At 45.5% G+C, this 17,873-nt stretch overlaps 1 protein-coding gene across 6 annotated transcripts in view; it reads right to left on the reverse strand.

Moving 5' to 3' along the window:
• The window catches only part of TBC1D2 (TBC1 domain family member 2), a 167,098-nt gene that overhangs the window by 64,303 nt on the left and 84,922 nt on the right, over positions 1–17,873 (reverse strand). Inside the window, exon 1 of one of the 6 annotated variants that reach the window (XM_075604350.1) lies at positions 6,077–6,178. The exons of the other annotated variants lie outside the window; for them this stretch is intronic. The gene's annotated coding sequence lies outside the window, so the exon portion shown is untranslated. Of the gene's footprint in view, positions 1–6,076; positions 6,179–17,873 lie in introns of those variants that run through there. 6 annotated transcript variants of the gene reach the window in all.

The following is a 17,873-nucleotide window of genomic DNA, read 5'->3' on the forward strand; positions in this document are numbered from 1 at the left end:
GTGCCGGTGGCATGTCGCGCAGGATGATGTCGGGCACCGTATCGATGCAAGCGAATGTAGGTTGGGTTCTGGAAGCGGGTGTTCTTCTGTGAGCGGGTGTGCTTGTGGCAGCGGGCGAGGGTAGGTTGTCTGGGAGGAAGCTTTCCTCCTGTCTTGGTCGCTGTGTTGTCTCCTGGCGTGGTCTTGACGGGGTTGTCATGTTATCCTCGTCAATGGCATACATGTACACAAATTCTTCTGGTGGAGGGGGTGCGCTTGGTGATGGAAGGTGGTCGAAGGTCCCATTCATAACATCCATGCCACCCTCCTGCTCCGGCGTCGGGGATACAGGGACATGAACACCGAGCAAATTATGTATCCCCGCTATGTCAGTCTCTATCTTCTCCATCTGTCGATCCATCTTCTCCATCCGTTGATCCATCTTCTGCATCCGTTGATCCATATTTAGCATCCGTTGATCCATATTTAGCATGGTCTCCAGAAGCAGATCTATCTTTGCCAGCACAATAGAGTTCCCGGGGATATCCACACTTATCCCATTCAGCATCCAGTTGTTACGCCGGAGTAGCCCGCAGACCAGACCTGTCCCTAGAACTGAGGTGGCAGGTATGAATACACACACCGACAGAGCGAGGGACGTGTCCGGGTTGTGGTATTAGATGGTGCCAGACCAGATGGGGTGTATTGCGTGAATACTTGCCGGTACCGTTTTGCCAGAAGAATGGCCGTTGCCGAGATCAGGGGTAGGAGACATATGGAGGGATCGAGATGAGTGCCGTGGTCGAAGGGAGCCAGAAGGTACGTAAACAGGAACAATCCGAAGTCGAGAGCCAAAGGGGGTAGTCTGCCAAGCCGCGTCAAAACCGAGAGAAACAAAGAACAAGCACTGTGAAACACCCATACAAAAACTATGACGAGCAAGGAAGCACAGAACAGAGAGGGTCTATAAAGCTGGAACAGCCAACCAGGAGAGGGGGCGTGCCTGGAGGAGCCCAGGGAGCTTCAGTGCATTGGCTGCTGTTCTTAGAGTTCAGGTGACACTCAGCAAGAGCCAGATTGTAACCTTGCGGTGTTTGGGGGCGGAGCCTGAGTGGGGATAAGTTCAAGGGCTTGTGTGTGTGCACTGTAAGTCCGACGTGTGCATGAGAGGAAGCAACGTGGGGTGCGCACGTGCGTGCGGGGTGGCGATTCCGCGCCGACGGCTGCGGCGCAGAGCGTGGAGGAAGAACCTCGTGGAGCGTCCCACCATGCCGAGGGGTAAGTGATGAAGCTGAAGGGGGCTTGCGTGGTTGTAGTGGAAGGGTCAGAGCAGTGTAAGGAGAGAGCCATGAGCTCCGCCTGAGGCGCTGTGTGCTCACATTCCTAACACCGGTCTAACGAGCTGCTTCTTGTGCATGGCGTGCTGTGGACATCTGGGTGGATGGGTGCTACGGAGGATGAGATGGGGGTTCCATGGAGAGAAGCGGCAGCGTCGTTGAAGAAGGGTGGAGGAGATGACCTGTGGATATCCGGGAGAGGAGAAGCGGCAGCGTCATCGAAGAGGGATGGAGAAAGTGACCTGTGGATTTCTGGGCGAGAAGCGGCAGAGTCGTCTAAGCACAAAGGAGAAAGTGACCCGTGGATTTCAGGGGCACCAGAGGCAGCGTCGTCGAAGAGCAGTGGCGAAGATGGCCTGTGGGTTTCCAGGAGGGCGGCGGCAGCGTCGAAGACGAGTAGTGGAGAAGACGGACTGAAGATATCCGGGAGAGCGGCGGCAGAATCGTCGAAGCGTATTGGAGGAAGTGGTCTGTGGGTTCGATGGGTTGGCTGCCATTTGTTTTACTTTGAGTGTACATCACCGTATTTCTTCTTGACATAATAAGGCTGACGTCTATTAAAACCCTTAGCCTTTGGGGTCAGCAGAAGGTTTTCTTTATTGGCCTTAGCCTGTCGCTTTGGCCTTGACGTGGAAACGGCTGCCGCCTTTCGCTTTTTCAGTGTGATAGGCACGGCAGAGTCGAGTGGCTTCCTGCGTCCATAGAATCGGGGTTGATCCATGGAAGCAGATGGCACAATGCAGTATCTGGACAAGGGCAAGTTCAGATAAAGATCATCGAGTGGTGGGCTATGCAAAGTGTGTAACCTTTTATGCATGGCGACAAGGTACAGGTGTTGAAAGTGGGTGTACTCTAATGTGAGTAATTTAAACTTATTCTTATTGCCCATCTTTTCTCGATGCCTCCTGACCCGCAGCTTCTGTTGCTAAGATTAGGGCTTTACATACATGTACAGATTACACAGTCATAATTCTATACTTACCCTTTTCTATCTAGGAAATATAGTTAAAAACATACGGAAATATAGTTATACACCATCCATTTTGTGGATTCACTGCACATTGAATACACATCGAATATACATTCTTGTGTTTGTATTTCTTTCTATTCGCAGCAATGCCTGTTAAAAAGATTTCAAAGGAGCTCAGCATGCAAATTAAGGAGATGTACACGAGCGGACACCGAATTGCAGATATCCAACGCTGGTTAGCGGCTTCTGGCCTCGTTGTGCCATCAACCACCGTGAGCTATCATGCACACGGAAAAAACAGACAACGCACGAGGACGGTAACTAACGCGTAAGAATATTTATATAACTACATTTTTTTTTTATAAAATATTGTACTGTAGATCTAAAATATTGTACTGTATCTAATTTTATTGTTATTTCGGTATATTTATATAACAACGGTATATGTATATTTTTTATATTGCTGCATATTAATAGAACAATATATTGTGTACTGTAGATCTACTGTATCTAATTTTATAGTTATTTCGGTATATTTATATAACAACGGTATATGTATATTTTTTATATTGCTGCATATTAATAGAACAATATATTGTGTACTGTAGATCTACTGTATCTAATTTTATAGTTATTTCGGTATATTTATATAACAACGGTATAAATATATTTTTTATATTGCTGCATATTAATAGAACAATATATTGTGTACTTTAGATATACTGTATCTAATTTTATAGTTATTTCGGTATATTTATATAACAACGTTATATGTATATTTTTTATATTGCTGCATATTAATAGAACAATATATTGTGTACTGTAGATCTACTGTATCTAATTTTATAGTTATTTCGGTATATTTATATAACAACGGTACAGTATATGTATATTTTGTATATTGATGCATATTAATAGAACAATATCTCATTGTATACTATTTTTACTGCAAATGATGTGCTGTGCTTGTGGCCTACTGCACTGTAACTTACCGGATTGTTGTTTTTCTGTACATTGTCATCCCTTTTTAGAGATCAGTCTACACACGTAAGGAGGAATAGCTCGGTACAAACCCCAATGTTCATTACCCAATATAGTGCCCAGTCTGAACAAATGAAAAACATAGTTAAAAAACATTGGAATGTTCTATCGGTAGATCCTACCCTTAGAAATATTTTCAATGAAGGACCGAAATTTGTTTTCCGACGAGCTAAAACTATATCGAATTCTGTATCTCCCAGCCTATACCAATCCTCTGATAATGTCATAGAGAAAAATCCCCTCCCAGTTGGCACTTTCAGATGTTCCAATTGTAAAATATGCAAATACATGAGCACGAGCTCAGAGTTTTCTTCCACAGCGACAGGCCGGCAGTTTAAAGTTAGGACATTTATTAATTGTAACACACGTTTTGTGTCTACCTCCTGACCTGTCGCTGTGGAAAACAATACATTGGTCGTACTATTCGAGCCCTAAAGGTTAGAATAATGGAACATGTGCGATTGATTGAAAGAGGTGACTTATTGCACCCAGTATCTCATAATTTCTCCTGCTGTAGCCAAGGCTGTCTGGGAGGATTTTCCTTTATGGGAATTGAACAAGTTTCTTGCTCGATCAGAGGTGGTGACAAACTGAATGCACTTAAGCGACGTGAATAATTTTGGATATTCACCATGAGGACTAGGGTACCATCCGGTCTCAATACAGATTGGGATCTGGGCCCATTTTTGGACAAGTGAATTATTGTCCTTTTTAATAAGTTAATCCTTCATTCCTATACCTCATGGTGAATATCCTATGGCTCTGTATGTGTGTTCATTTAGTGTGAGTTTCTCTTTAGCATACACTTTATGTGTATACATATACATTCCTTTATATACATATTGATAATGATGCCTTTTTCTGTATTTTTTTTAAACATATCTCGTACAAGTGATTTCCCATTGTTAATTATCATAACATTATAAGTAATACTGGATATAATATGAAATATGTAATTATATATCCTGTTCTATTTTCCAAGCTCTATTGTTCCAATTTTTATATTTTTTATTTAATCCATTTTTTTATTCTATGGATTATACAATATATCGGTTGTGTTTTCCTGACCATGCAGTGTGTAGAGATGTACCAGATGGGATCATCGATTAGGGTTGGGTGTAATTAAACTTTATATTAATATACATATAAGTTTTTTAATCGTTTGGTTACGAAAATTTAAATTTAAAATTTAAACTTATTCTTATCGCCCATCTTTTCTCAGTGCCTCCTGACCCGCAGCTTCTGTTGTTAAGATTAGGGCTTTACATATATGTACAGATTACACAGTCATAATTCTATACTTACCCTTTTCTATCTAGGAAATATAGTTAAAAACCATACGGAATAGATTTGGGTTGTATATTGTGAATTTTTGTACTGTGGTATCATTTTTTAATCATATTGTATTTGCTTGAATGTATTTTTCATATGAGCACTCTTTGATTTAACCTACGGTTAGATGTGAATGTTATCCTGTTTATAGGGGGTTGCGCAACTTAGTTTGCATATGCGCGTGCCGTCTGCCCTATGCGTTACGTGAAGCTCGAGCGCGGTGGTTGGATATGATTGGCGTGATGCAATTGGCTGACGCCGTTTTTTTTTTCCCCGCCCTTGCCAGGGCTCCGGATTGGTTGCTGAGGGCGGGACCATCGGTTGTTGGCCTGCCGCGCCGATCCCCTCTTGCCACCGGGTGCTGCGCGGCTGGCGTGCGCGTGTGCGTTTTGCTGTTGTTGTGTAACACAATGCGTGCTGTTGCCGCTGATTTCCCGCCCTGTAAGTAGCCTCCATTATCCCAACGGATCTATTCAGTCAGACACTGCGCAAGCGCTTAGCCTGAGCTGTTGCTAGACCTGTTTGGACTCCGGATTGGTTGCTAGGGGCGGGACTATCGGTTGCTGAGTCCGCACACTTAGTTTGGTCTCTCGCACATCAGGAGATCATTAGTAATTAGAGAGGGTGTGTTGCTTTTGTGTTATGTTCATTGGTCATTCAGTGTGCTGTCTATCGTCCCCTTTTACGCTTGCACTTTCCTGTTTGTTTATTTTTCTATGGACATTTGTTGTAGTGCTCCACCATTCTTCCTTTTTATCTCTTGTCATACCTACTGGACGGAGGCACACCTAAGGACCCCCACTGCTTTATTGCATGGACGTTGCAGCTTCAAAACTGAGTCACTTGCTTGCTACATGTTTTCCTGGCTATGATCTTTAATGAGATTTTGGTATTATCTAGGGTGAGTTATATGCTTATGACTCCTGGTGTTAATGTGTGTCAATTTCTCACTATGTGGTGAGTTCACTATCCAGGACTCTATGCCCAATACCTGTTGTCTTCAATCAAGTATTTATCCTGGGGATCCTTCTACAAGTATTCTTTATTCATTCAATTATATTTTCTGTTATCGGTCTTTAGCACCACGCATTTACATTCTGCACGTTCCTTCCAAGACTGTATTCTCTGCCTCTCAAGGTAAAGATCATTCTCCTACATCCACACCTCCTGGTTCCCATTATAATCAGAGGGAACACACCGTCAACTCTGTGGCGGCAGGGAATTTTATGGACATTGAATTCGCCAAGAGCCATTCATTACCTTTCAAACCCAAGGAATCACTGTTACGGAGACCAGCACTTTTAACACATTTATAACCAACCGGGGATCATATGATTGAGCAAAGCAAGGAGATAAAATAAATTGTAATTTATTTCACAAATGGACATACACACAATTACACTGAAAATACACTTACTAGGACGGGGCCAAACGAAATAAAATGATCTCAAAACGAAATCTTGAAGGAGCAATTTCCCAGGAGCGGGAGTTGCTCGTAAAATGGCTTGAAATGGTCCACGGTCAGCAGCGCTCCCTGCAACTGCTGTGTACTCCGACGGAGCTGCTTCTTTCGTTCGGTCACCGCTGTAATGGCACATGGAATTTTTAACCCTTACGAAATCTTAGAGGGTTCTTGCATGAATCTTGTTAATCTTGGATAAATCTGATTCCATATGGGCAGCATGAATTCTTATAGAGTTTAAATCCCCATATCTAACTAGTGCAGCCAATCCCTCCGTGGGAATAAGTTTTACCACCTATCTTGGAGTTGACAATACTTTGGAAACCTGGCAGAGGGGCTTCTCATTCTGCTAAGAGCATGTGCCAACGTAGAAACTTTGCTCCTTAGCATATGAGACCCAGCCCCTCTCCATGGCAACATGAAGTCTGGGCTAGCTACCATTTGCTAAATTGCCCAGACTTTACACTAGGATGGTGGTAATTGAGGATCCCCACCCCAACTAACACCTTGGGAATACCGTGCCCTTTCAACTTCGGGCTTTTAGAGACATCAAGGCACCAAGCCAGCGGGATGTCTTAGAAGTCCGGAGTTGCCCATTCTTATCTGCTTTAGTAAGTCACCAGATGCATACTAAGTGTGGGCTACAATAAATGAGTAATTCCCGGTCACCAGTGGTCTGAATGAAATCCCAAATGTGCCTAACATGTTTGATACACTATTTGAGGGGACTTTCATTCATCAATTTTTATACAAACTTATAAAAATTATGCTATGGGTGTTTTTTATGTTTCTCCCTGAACTACGCGCACAGCAAGTTTCAGCGCGCTGGGAGCTTCCTAGCAGAAGTTAGCACAAAGCCGCTTTTATTTCTCAAGCACTGAGTTTAAAAACGCTTTTTTTCTCTCACCAGCTTATACCTGGTGGGAGGTACACAGAACCCCTTTACTGAGTTCTGGGCATATACCGGGGGACCCTGGAATGTGATTTCCCCCTGCCTAGTCTTACTGTTCTGGTCTGTGTGGAAGCAGGGAGATCTGGCAATGAGCTGCAAACTGCTTCCTAGGGAGGATTTTGTCCGGTGGTCTGTGTCTTCGTGTCCCCAAGAATCTGGTAGGATTCCAGAGGACATGTTTTGGGGTAACCAGCAAGTCTGCCCCCTTCTATCCAAACACACCCTGACAACACTTTACTGTAAAATCATCCCTGAAACTCATGCCCTGTGAATCTCCACTAGTTGACACTCCTGGAACAGTAAAACACACACATAAACCTTTTTGAAATACAGTAAACATGCCATAACTGGGTTTCAGAGCTCACACTTCAAACTCCCCAATATGGCTCAGGGGCACTCAGCCGGGCATAATACCTTTATTATTGGCCTGGGTACCCCCTCACCATCACAATCACCAGAAAGGATGAAAGTCATTGACGATTCTCCCTTGAGTTCTGGACCTGTCACCCATGAAACAAGGAATCTAACAGTAATCATAGATCTCAATCCCCAGGAGAAGATTTCATTTAGTCTTATACCTTCACCCTTGTTTCCAGTGATTTGGGGAATTCCATGGCTCATGATCCAAAACCCACTAATTGACTGGATGACCAAGATACTCACCTTTCCTTCAGAGCGCTGCCAGATAGCGTGCCTACCTAAAATTCCTGCACCAGAGTGCGTGAGAAAACATAACATTTCTTCTGCTCAAGAAAGTCTGCTGCCAGTTTTTGGATGTGTGTGAGAAGAAGAACGCAGATACACTTCCCCCACATCGGCCCCATTGAACTATTACCAGGTGCTGCTATTCCCTTTGGGAGAACCTATTCCCTCTCCCCAAACCAAAATTGAAGGTTCTCAATGACTACCTGCAGGAGAATCTGTCTAAGGAGTTCATCCGACCCTCTACTTCCCCGGCAGGTGCTGCTCTCTTTGTGGGAAAGAAAGACGGTTCTCTACGTCCCTGCATTGATTATCGGAAACTAAATAAGATCACAGTGAAGAAGAACAGGTATCCTTTAACCCTGATTCCCGAATTACTGGAAATGAGTCGGTCAGCCAAGATCTTCACCAAATTAGATCTCAGAGGGGCATATAATATGGTCCACATCCGACAGGGGATGTGATAATGTGTATTTTATAGGGGGTACTCCATATTGATTAATAAAATCAAGTTATATTGTAATAGTCACATAGCTATTCTGCTGGTCACCTTTGCCCCACATATGCCCTATCTATGTTGGCTAAGGGCCTAGAATGTGGTCAGATGACAGTCCATGAAGTCTGAACAGAAAGACTGAACACATACGTTATTTCTCATTATCCTGTCTCAGTATTTTAGCCTTTCAGTTTCTCCGAATTCTGTAGATAAGGAGTTAATGCCAGAATATTGGAAGTAAGTTCTGCACGTCAGATTATATAGTCAAGCAAGCAAAACAAGCTGTCTGTATACATGAAATAAACAGGAGAAAGTAAAGAGCTTGTATTCTGACTTGTTTACTTAATCCTCCGAGCGCTCGTGCTTTTCCTGATACAGCACCTTAGAGGGTAATGGTCTCTCGAGAGGGTCTATCCGAGTGAAGGGGAAGGTCCATACTAACGTTGGAGTATAGGACAATTTTACAGGACGAGTGGAAGACAGCTTTCCGAACCCGTTATGGGCATTAGGAATATCTGGTTATGCCTTTTGGACTTTGTAATGCCCCTGCTACCTTCCAGCATCTAATTAATTATGTTCTCCGGGAGTTACTGGACCAGTTCATAGTGGCATACCTGGATGATATCCTAGTCTTCTCAGATAACATCTTAGATCACCAGAAACATGTCCAGATTGTCTCCGAGAGCATACATTGTACATCAAATTAGAAAAATGTGAATTTGATAAAACCAGCATGCAATTTCTCGGTTATGGCATCTCCCCACAGGGTTTGAGTATGGACCCAGGCAAGATTCAAGCCGTGATGCAATGGCCAATTCCTTGAAATGAAAAGGACATTCAGAGATTTGTGAGTTTTGCTAACTTCTATAGGCGTTTAATTGAAAACTTCTCCGGCATTATTGCCCCAATCACCCAAATCACGCGAAAAGAGTTCCCATTTAAATGGTCTCCTGAAGCGGATTCGGCATTTGAACGGCTGAAGTCACTTTTTACCTCTGTTCCTCTCCTCAAGCATCCGAATCCAGATCTACCATTTTTGATAAAAGTGGACGCATCCGACTCCGCTGTTGGTGCAATTCTTTCACAAAGAATTGGACTCAAAATGCTCCTACATACATGCGCCTTCTATTCGTACCAAATGTCAGCAGCAGAAAGAAATGATATCAGAAACAAGGAACTTTTGGACAAAAAAAACTGCATTCTCAGAGTGGAGACATTTACTTGAGCGGACCAATCATCCGGTGACTGTCTTAATGGATCACAGGAATTTAGAATTCCTTAGATCGGCAAAGAGATAATCTTCCCGACAAGCCAGGTTGGCTCTATTCTTCGCAAGATTTTAGATCCACATCTCATACCGAGCTGGCTCCAAGAATGGGAAAGCTGACACCTTGTCCCGGTTATTGCATAATCCTTGTTCTGATAAGTAGCAGGAGGAAACTATTCTACTAAAAAGTAATTTTCTGGGAGTTATGTTTTCAGCCGATCTCCTCGCACGAATTAAGGGTGCATACTCAAATGACTCTTTTCTTAATAAACCTCCACCAGAGGCTGAATTATTTCTATATGATGGTCTTACAGTTCGTAAGGACCGACTGTTGGTTCCTAAAGAGGTAAGTTTAGAAATGCTTCAATTAATGACTCCTGACCTGCTGGTCACCCAGGTGTCCTCAAGACACAGGAACTGTTGTCCCGCTCTTTTTGGTGGCCCAAATTATCCCAAGATGTTAAAAACTATGTCCTCTCCTCTGAGACCTGTGCTAGAACCAAGACTCCTCGAGCATCCCCTGTGGGTTTGCTGCAGCCTCTTCCAATTCCTACTCGTCCTTGGGGGTCCATATCAATGTATTTTATTGTTGACCTACCCAGATCAAGGGGACATGATACCATTCTTGTAGTAGTGGATCGACGTACGAAAATGGCTCTATTCATTGCTGCACAGAATCTCACTTCAGCAGACCAGACAGCCAAGTTGATCTTGAAAGTGGTATTCCGTCTTCACGGGGCTCCAGATGAAATCATATCTGATAGAGGGGTGCAATTCACTTCAAGATTTTGGAGGACCTTCTGTTCCTCTCTAGGAATTTGTTTAAATGTATCATCTGCTTACCATCCACAATCCAATCGCCAGACAGAAAGGACCAATACTTGGAACAATACTTACGTTGTTTTGTTTGCCATCTCCAGGATGACAGGATGGACTTTCTACCTCTAGCTGAGTTTTCGTACAATAACTCACATCATTCAACACAGAAACGTCCTTTCTTGTCAAAATTTGGATTTCATCCAATCTTTATTCCCCATTTTCCATCTTCGGGTTCCATTCCGGCAGTTACAGAAAAACATGAGATGCTGCGAGACGTCCAGGAGACCCTCAAAGAGATACTTTGTGAGGCTCAAGTACGGTACAAAAAAACAGCAGACCAACACTGCAGACCCTCCCCAAAGTTTCACGTTGGGTATAAAGTCTGGCTTTCAACCAGAAATCTATGATTAAAGGTTCCAATCATTAAATTGGGACAAAAATACATCAGGCGATTCCACATTTCAGCACTGATAAATCCAGTGTCCTTTAGAACTTCCAGAGGTCATTAAAATACACCCTGTTTTTCACATTTCCTTGTTGAAGCCATTCTGGGAGAATCCATTTCCTGGATGGAGCCGTCCTCCTCTTGACCCTGTTCTGGTGAATAACAAAGAGGAATTCATTGTGGAAAGAATTTTGGACTCCAGGTTACAGTGAGGGAGACTCCAATACTTGGTCCACTGGGGGGGTTATAGCCCAGAGAAGAGATCATGGGAACCAAAAAATTTCGTACATGTTCTACGACTGGTGAGGATTTTCAACCAGAGATATCCAGACAAGACTTGGAAAGATCGCTCTGAGAATGCTCTTGAGAGAGGGAAGTAATGTCAGGTTCTAGCCTGCAGTACCCATGCACATCCACTGGGACTGCTGCGTCTCTTGTAAGCTGTCTCAAAGGACCTTCCAGACACTGAAACCTGACACCTCTGCACCTGCCCCATGCCTCTAGCCAGACCTATATAAACCTCCCTCGCCTGTTCCTCCTTGCCTGTTTATACTGGTTCCTCCAACACCTGCTAGGTTCCTGTATTCTCTGCTGCTGTTTCGGCTGCTGTCGCTCCTTGCTGTTGCCGTGTTCCTGTAAGGAATCGGGGAACACGTCCCCTGCGGCGTTCCCCCCCCTACCTGCTGCTCCACACACCTCCACGCCGCTTACAGAACGTGCGTGCACACGGAGGACTTTCAACACTACCACAGAGCTTGGCTCCGCCCCCGCACACAATGCATGTCAGTCACGCGCGGGGCGCACACATGACGTTCGTGCACAGCTACCCAACAGCGAGGCAAGTCTGCTAATCTCACCCACCTGTTTCCTGCACCTTGCAGCCAATCTCTGCTCCCGTGGAGACTGCACCTCCGCTCCTCCCCTCAGTCCCATTCGTGCTTCACTGTTATTTAATATCAGCTGTCTCATTCATTCCTTGCTGAGCATGGTTCATGGTAGCCTTGTGTTTCCATGTCTCTGCCCTGCCTTGTACCTGTTGTGCTTTAACCTTGTTGCTGCTTGTTTCTCCTGTGTACCGACCTGGCTTGACTTTAGGACCTCTCTCTGGATAACCGACCCTGGCTTGCCTCTGAACATCCGCACTTCTCAATCCCTGACCACGGTTATCGGACTAACTACCTTCCTACTGGCTCCAACCCCTGACCACGGCACTCCGGACAATGACTACTCTCCTGGCACCTACCTACGACCTCGGCAAGTATCCAGACTAACTCACTCTCTCCAACCCAGACCTGGCAATCTTGACTATCCACCCTCCAGGCGTGCCTCCGCTGCTGTGGGTGCGCAGTTTAATACTTTCCCACCTAGTTCATGGTGAGCGCAAGCGTTACAGTTCCTGAGTCCCAGCCCCGTTCCAGAGTCCCAGCCCCGTTCCCGAGTCCCAGCCCCGTTCCCGAGTCCCAGCCCCGTTCCCGAGTCCCAGCCCCGTTCCCGAGTCCCAGCCCCGTTCCCGAGTCCCAGCCCCGTTCCCGAGTCCCAGCCCCGATCCCGAGTCCCAGCCCCGTTCCCGAGTCCCAGCCCCGTTCCCGAGTCCCAGCCCCGTTCCCGAGTCCCAGCCCCGTTCCCGAGTCCCATCCCCGTTCCCGAGTCCCAGCCCCGTTCCCGAGTCCCAGCCCCGTTCCCGAGTCCCAGCCCCGTTCCCGAGTCCCAGCCCCGTTCCCGAGTCCCAGCCCCGTTCCCGAGTCCCAGCCCCGTTCCCGAGTCCCAGCCCCGTTCCCGAGTCCCAGCCCCGTTCCCAAATCCCAGGCCCGTTCCCGAGTCCCAGCCCCGAGTCCCAGCCCTGTTCCGGTCTCCTCGTTGCCGACCTTTGCTTGTGGCCCCAACCACGTAATTTTCCACCTGCCTCCGACCTGCTTGTGACCCCAACCATGCTATCCGCCGCCTGCCTCCAACCTCTGCTTGTGAGCTCGACCATGCTATCTACCGCCTGCCTCCGACCTCTGCCTGCTCCCTGCCACTGGGATCCACTCCTGCCGTAGCGTTCTACCTGACAAATGTGCCCTGGACATGTAACTATGATGGACATGAGAGCACTATGAGGGAGAGGACCCTTTTAAAAGGAAAGGTGGCTATGTTGGATCAGATCTGCATGGACCTGAGTGCTAGGAGGTTTGGTTGAGGTCTGCAGGGAGTGCACGTGGCAGCAGAGAGCTACAGGTTCAGATGTGGACAAGAGATCAAGTGGCTACAAAAGCACAGTGGAACTGAAGCACCCTTTTGGAAGAACAGGCCTGCAACAGATTCAAAACACTACGAGCTCCCACGGTGTGCCGACACCATCATACAATAAGCCAATATACCCAGGATTGGGCAGCTACTACATCACTGACACTGACTCACACCCGCGCAGCGTTATTGGTGATTGTGTAGTAACCTGTATGGTACCTTGTGATCCTCAGGTGAGGATCACTACACACAGTAGACTCAGTAATAAATAAATAAACTAGTTGTATTACCCATACTGTGTCTGTATTATTGTTGCTGTCTGACTGTAGGCCACTGTAGCGCTGCTGACTGCAGGACAGGATAAGGACCCGCAGGGCAGAGGTAGGAAGTAGTACACCGACCTTGGCCTGAGATGCAAGGGTGCTCAAGTTTAAATCCAGGGTAGGCAACAGGAAATCCAAAAGAACAGGCAAGCCTCAGGTATAGGCAAGCCACAGGAACAGGCAAGGCTCAGAAGCAGGCAGGGGTGGTAAGATCCAGGCAGAGGTCAATCACAGGTAGGGAAAACAGAGGCAAAGGCGGAGCTCAAACAGGACAAGGAACTGCTTGCACAAGCAAAGTCCATGAGCAACTGCTTGCTATTTAAACGCCAGGGGCAGCTGCTGGCAATGAGAGCCAAAGAGAGGCTGACTTCCTGTATTGAAATGAGGGCAGGAATTGCCAGGAAGCAAGATGGCCACTGATGTATCAGTGAGGTTGTGAGCTCACTTCCTGTCAGCAGCCATCTTGGGTATTCGGACAGATCCCTTACAGCCACATGTGGCCCAGTAAGTTATGAACAGGGACTCAAGCCCAAACCTCAGCTATAGGTCTGAGAGCTAAAAGTAGAGGGGTTACATACGAACACGTAATATATAGTGTCTGCTTCTTTGTGCAATAGTTCTATTAGGTCTCATGGGGCAGTTATGTGCTAACACAATAGGGACAGGAACATTTTAATTCCCATTACGTTATCAATGTGTCATACTGCCAGATATAATTTGGAGAGATATTAACTATTCACTACTGAAGATGATTAATGTCATTACAAACCTGTCTGCCAAATGTGCTCTTATTGATACATAGATGCATAGTATTGTTAAGTATATGCATGCTATAAATCCTTGCATATTATGCCAACTCTTGTATCACAGCCCATTTGCATGAATTTCAATGGATAGAATGAGATCCAAGTCTCTGTGGCAGGTACTTTTCAAAAAGAGAAGAACACTTATGTGCACATTCAAATGTCCCAGACAGCCCCACAAACCTGCTTTTCCATGTAATCACATAGCCCACAGTATTCCCACTGCAGTCAGGGATTTTCAGTAAATGACATGTAAATGAGCACTCCATGTTATAAATAAAGCGTCACTTTTTGCTTCTATTCACTTTAATGTGGATCCATTTAGGGTGATGGCTGCTGAATAACACAGTTTTTAAAGCCAAGCACAAGTCAAATAAGTGCACAACCAGCAAACCTACTCACAGTTGTTTAGGCCTTTTGGGTCTCAGTGTAAGTGTGGTTGTTGGCATTGCATTGTGAAGTTGATCATGGCTACATACCAGGGGCTCTATGTATCAAAGAGCAAATTACAGTGCAAAGTTGTTATTTTGTTGCAAAAAAATATAAATGCGACAGACCGTATTTTCAGTGACATCTGCATCTGTCTGCGACGAGGGATTGTTGGAGCACGTAAGAGGAGTTTGGGGGCGGAGTTACATTTGCAAATTGGTGCAGGTCTATGTATTAAGGAATGCGCAACTGTTCTTGATGGTTTTCTGTGTTGTTTTTCTCTAGTCTGGACCCAGGCTCATATGTATGTAGCATGTGAGTAAGTCCATGTAACTTAACTTGTCCACATTTTAATGCACACAAAGTCCTTTTATTTTCTTCAACGTTATTGAGGGAGTTAACAGAAGTATAAAAGTACTTGTATGTGGAGTGTATTAGGCAATTCTCCTTACGAGGAAAATCTGCTATGAGAGGAAGGTGTTCTGCTACAGTATGTGGCTCCGGTATCTCTTTTTTGTCTTTGTTTCATCTCTGATTGTACTATCAGTATTCAACCAGGCTGCCTCACACCCCATAAGGACTACCCTTATATAGGGTTCACTGTTCATTATTATATCATTAGCGCTAATTCTACATCACCTTTTTTTCCTTTTCTGCAATGTGGAAGTGCTTCTCTGTGGGGAAGGTCAAAAGGATTACCTTTTCTGAGGGAGCAGTGGAAGAAGTGTCTATTCACTTGGCTTGATGGAAAAGAGGGAACACACTTTCCTGTCAGACAGGAACTGTCAGGGTTCTGCTCGCCACAAACCAGGGTCGGACCGCGAGACTTCAGGATAAACATTGTTCATGCAAGAGTTCGGCAATAAGGAGATAGGAGAAACCCGCTTCAGCTTAGGAGCGCGGGGTTGGCCTTTGCGCGAGCAACGACCATGGCCCATGGTGCTGGTCACAGGAGATGGTAGGCAGACCAGAATAGCACACCGTCTTGCTGCACGGGTGCACCAGTGCTACAGCGCAAAAGTCCTGAGCGGGCAAGGGAATCCACTGTTTCAGCGCAGGAACCAGGACACGGCCTCTCTATATTAGGGAAAGAGTAGACCCCAGGAACCAGGAAGCTGTAGATACAGGGAAACCTCCGCTACAGTGCAGGAATCCAGGAGACTGCAGAACGCAGGGACGAAACCACTACTTAGTGCAGGAATCCAGGAGGCTGAAGGACGCAGGAACGAATCTCTGCTTCAGCACAGGGGAACAAGCGGCTTGAAGGGAGCTGAAGGATGCAGGACGAAACCTGGAATCAGCATAGGAGAACAAACGGCTTGAAGGAAGCTGAAGGACGCAGGGCGTGACCTGGTATCAGCAAAGGGGAACAAGCGAGAGCTTGTGACAAAACAGTTGACATCCAGTAAGGACTATGCTCGGCAAGGAGCATTATGGGCAAGCAATACTTAAAGGCCAGTGGGCCAATCCCCGGCGGGGGTGTGAAGGTACTGCCCCTAATGAGTGAATGCAAGTATAGTTTGCAATGAAAGGCTGCACAGCTGCAGTAGATACCAGAGGGAGTGTGTATTGCTTTGAGTGAATCCAGGCTGCAGCAAACCTCAGGAAAGCTGTTCCAGAACTGCACCGGTCTGCAAGGTAAGGTAACCAGTAAACCGTGGAGCGGATTCCTTACAGGAACACACTAAGAGGCATAGCAAAATGCAGATAAAGCAGGGGCAGAGGACTAAACCAATCTCAACTATGAGTATTGGTAGGTTGCCATGACAACTGGCTAATGGCTTGTGTGAAGGGTACAATTTGTAACAATAATGTTGCAATATACACAGTTCTGGCTGCTTCAGAGCAGGGGAAAACATGCAACTTAGCTGGGGATGGCTGGCAGCCTGAGAGCAGGAAAAATACACAGAAATAAACAATCCTGTTCCAGGACATTCTCCATCACCTTAAAGGTGACAGAAGTATTATTTTTAGCACAGAATACTAGCGCAGCATGCACCAAATACTAAAACAGAAGAAATACATGCAGCACATGTCCCCATCCCCATACCTCTGGGAGATTTAGTCATGGCTACTGCTAGGTGTAGTGCAGGTTACCTGTTTGGCACAGGGAAGCTGAGGTACCCGCGATGGTGTGTGGGAAGATAGGCAGACTTTTAGGGATTCCTCCGGTTCTTCTTCTCGGTGACAGCGCCTGCAGACATAGGGGGCTTCAGCAAGGCTGAAGGCGGTACCCGCTATGACAGTCTTTACTCACAATACTCCTTCCACACAGACTTCCGCGGAGCCAGAAGTATAAACGAGGGTGATCTTTATTATAGCAGCCACTGTGATGTTGTTATAGCTAATGCTTTAGTTGATAAGGTAGATCACTGGCTTCTGGATGGTACTAGCCTGCTGATAATAGTGAGGCCTCTCTGGGTTGAATTAGTGCCTCAGCCAATGAGAGACTGAGCACATGTCTCTACCCCAGCTGGGAGGAGAGCTCAAGGCTCCTACCCCATAAAGGGATAGTTTGGAACCCCAACCACAGACTGAAGGACCCACCCCTAAGGGGCTGAACTTCATACTATAATTTAGGCACATCCTTCCTTTAGCTCAAAGAGGGAGGGCCCAGCACATGCACCACAACTCACTCACTCAGGAAGTCAGCATGAGGAGGAAAACCCCATAGGACAGCCTGTCATTGTCTGTGTCTTACTAGAACTTACATGACAGGGTAGGTAGAGAGATACTTGGACCAGCCATCGCTATATACACTTCAAAAATATGTTGCGTTTCAGGCAAAAAAATGCTAATTGTTTGACGCTACTGCATCAGCGCAAACTTACATCTTAATGCACAGAGCCCCAGCTATGTAATTTGTACAGTGGAGGGTATTTGTCACTTTGTTTTCTCACCATAACTTATTTGTGTATTGTACTTGGCAAAAAGGGAAGCACTTTGTGCTTTAATCCAGAAGTATGTAAAACTAAATTATTCATGTACTTTCCTATGTTTTGTTTTTATTATTAATAGATAGTCGCAAACTTTTGTAGGGACAATGGCTGAATTTTTCCAGGGCATGAAAACCGAATAAAGCTGACATTCAGTAGAAAGGCAACGTTGAACGGTATCTTTTTTTGAGAAACAACAGGAAAGGGATAGGGAGTGATCACAGAACCATACTAATTGAGTAGTTATATAAATAAATAAATCAGGTAATCAAATTGTGGGTGCAAACTGTGAACTGAAAAGTGAATGAGAAAAAGGGGGAAGGGAAACACAAAATGATTGTGCACCTAAAAGAA

This window comes from Ascaphus truei, chromosome 1 (genome assembly GCF_040206685.1).
Source record: "Ascaphus truei isolate aAscTru1 chromosome 1, aAscTru1.hap1, whole genome shotgun sequence".
NCBI classification, from domain to species: Eukaryota; Metazoa; Chordata; class Amphibia; order Anura; family Ascaphidae; genus Ascaphus; species Ascaphus truei.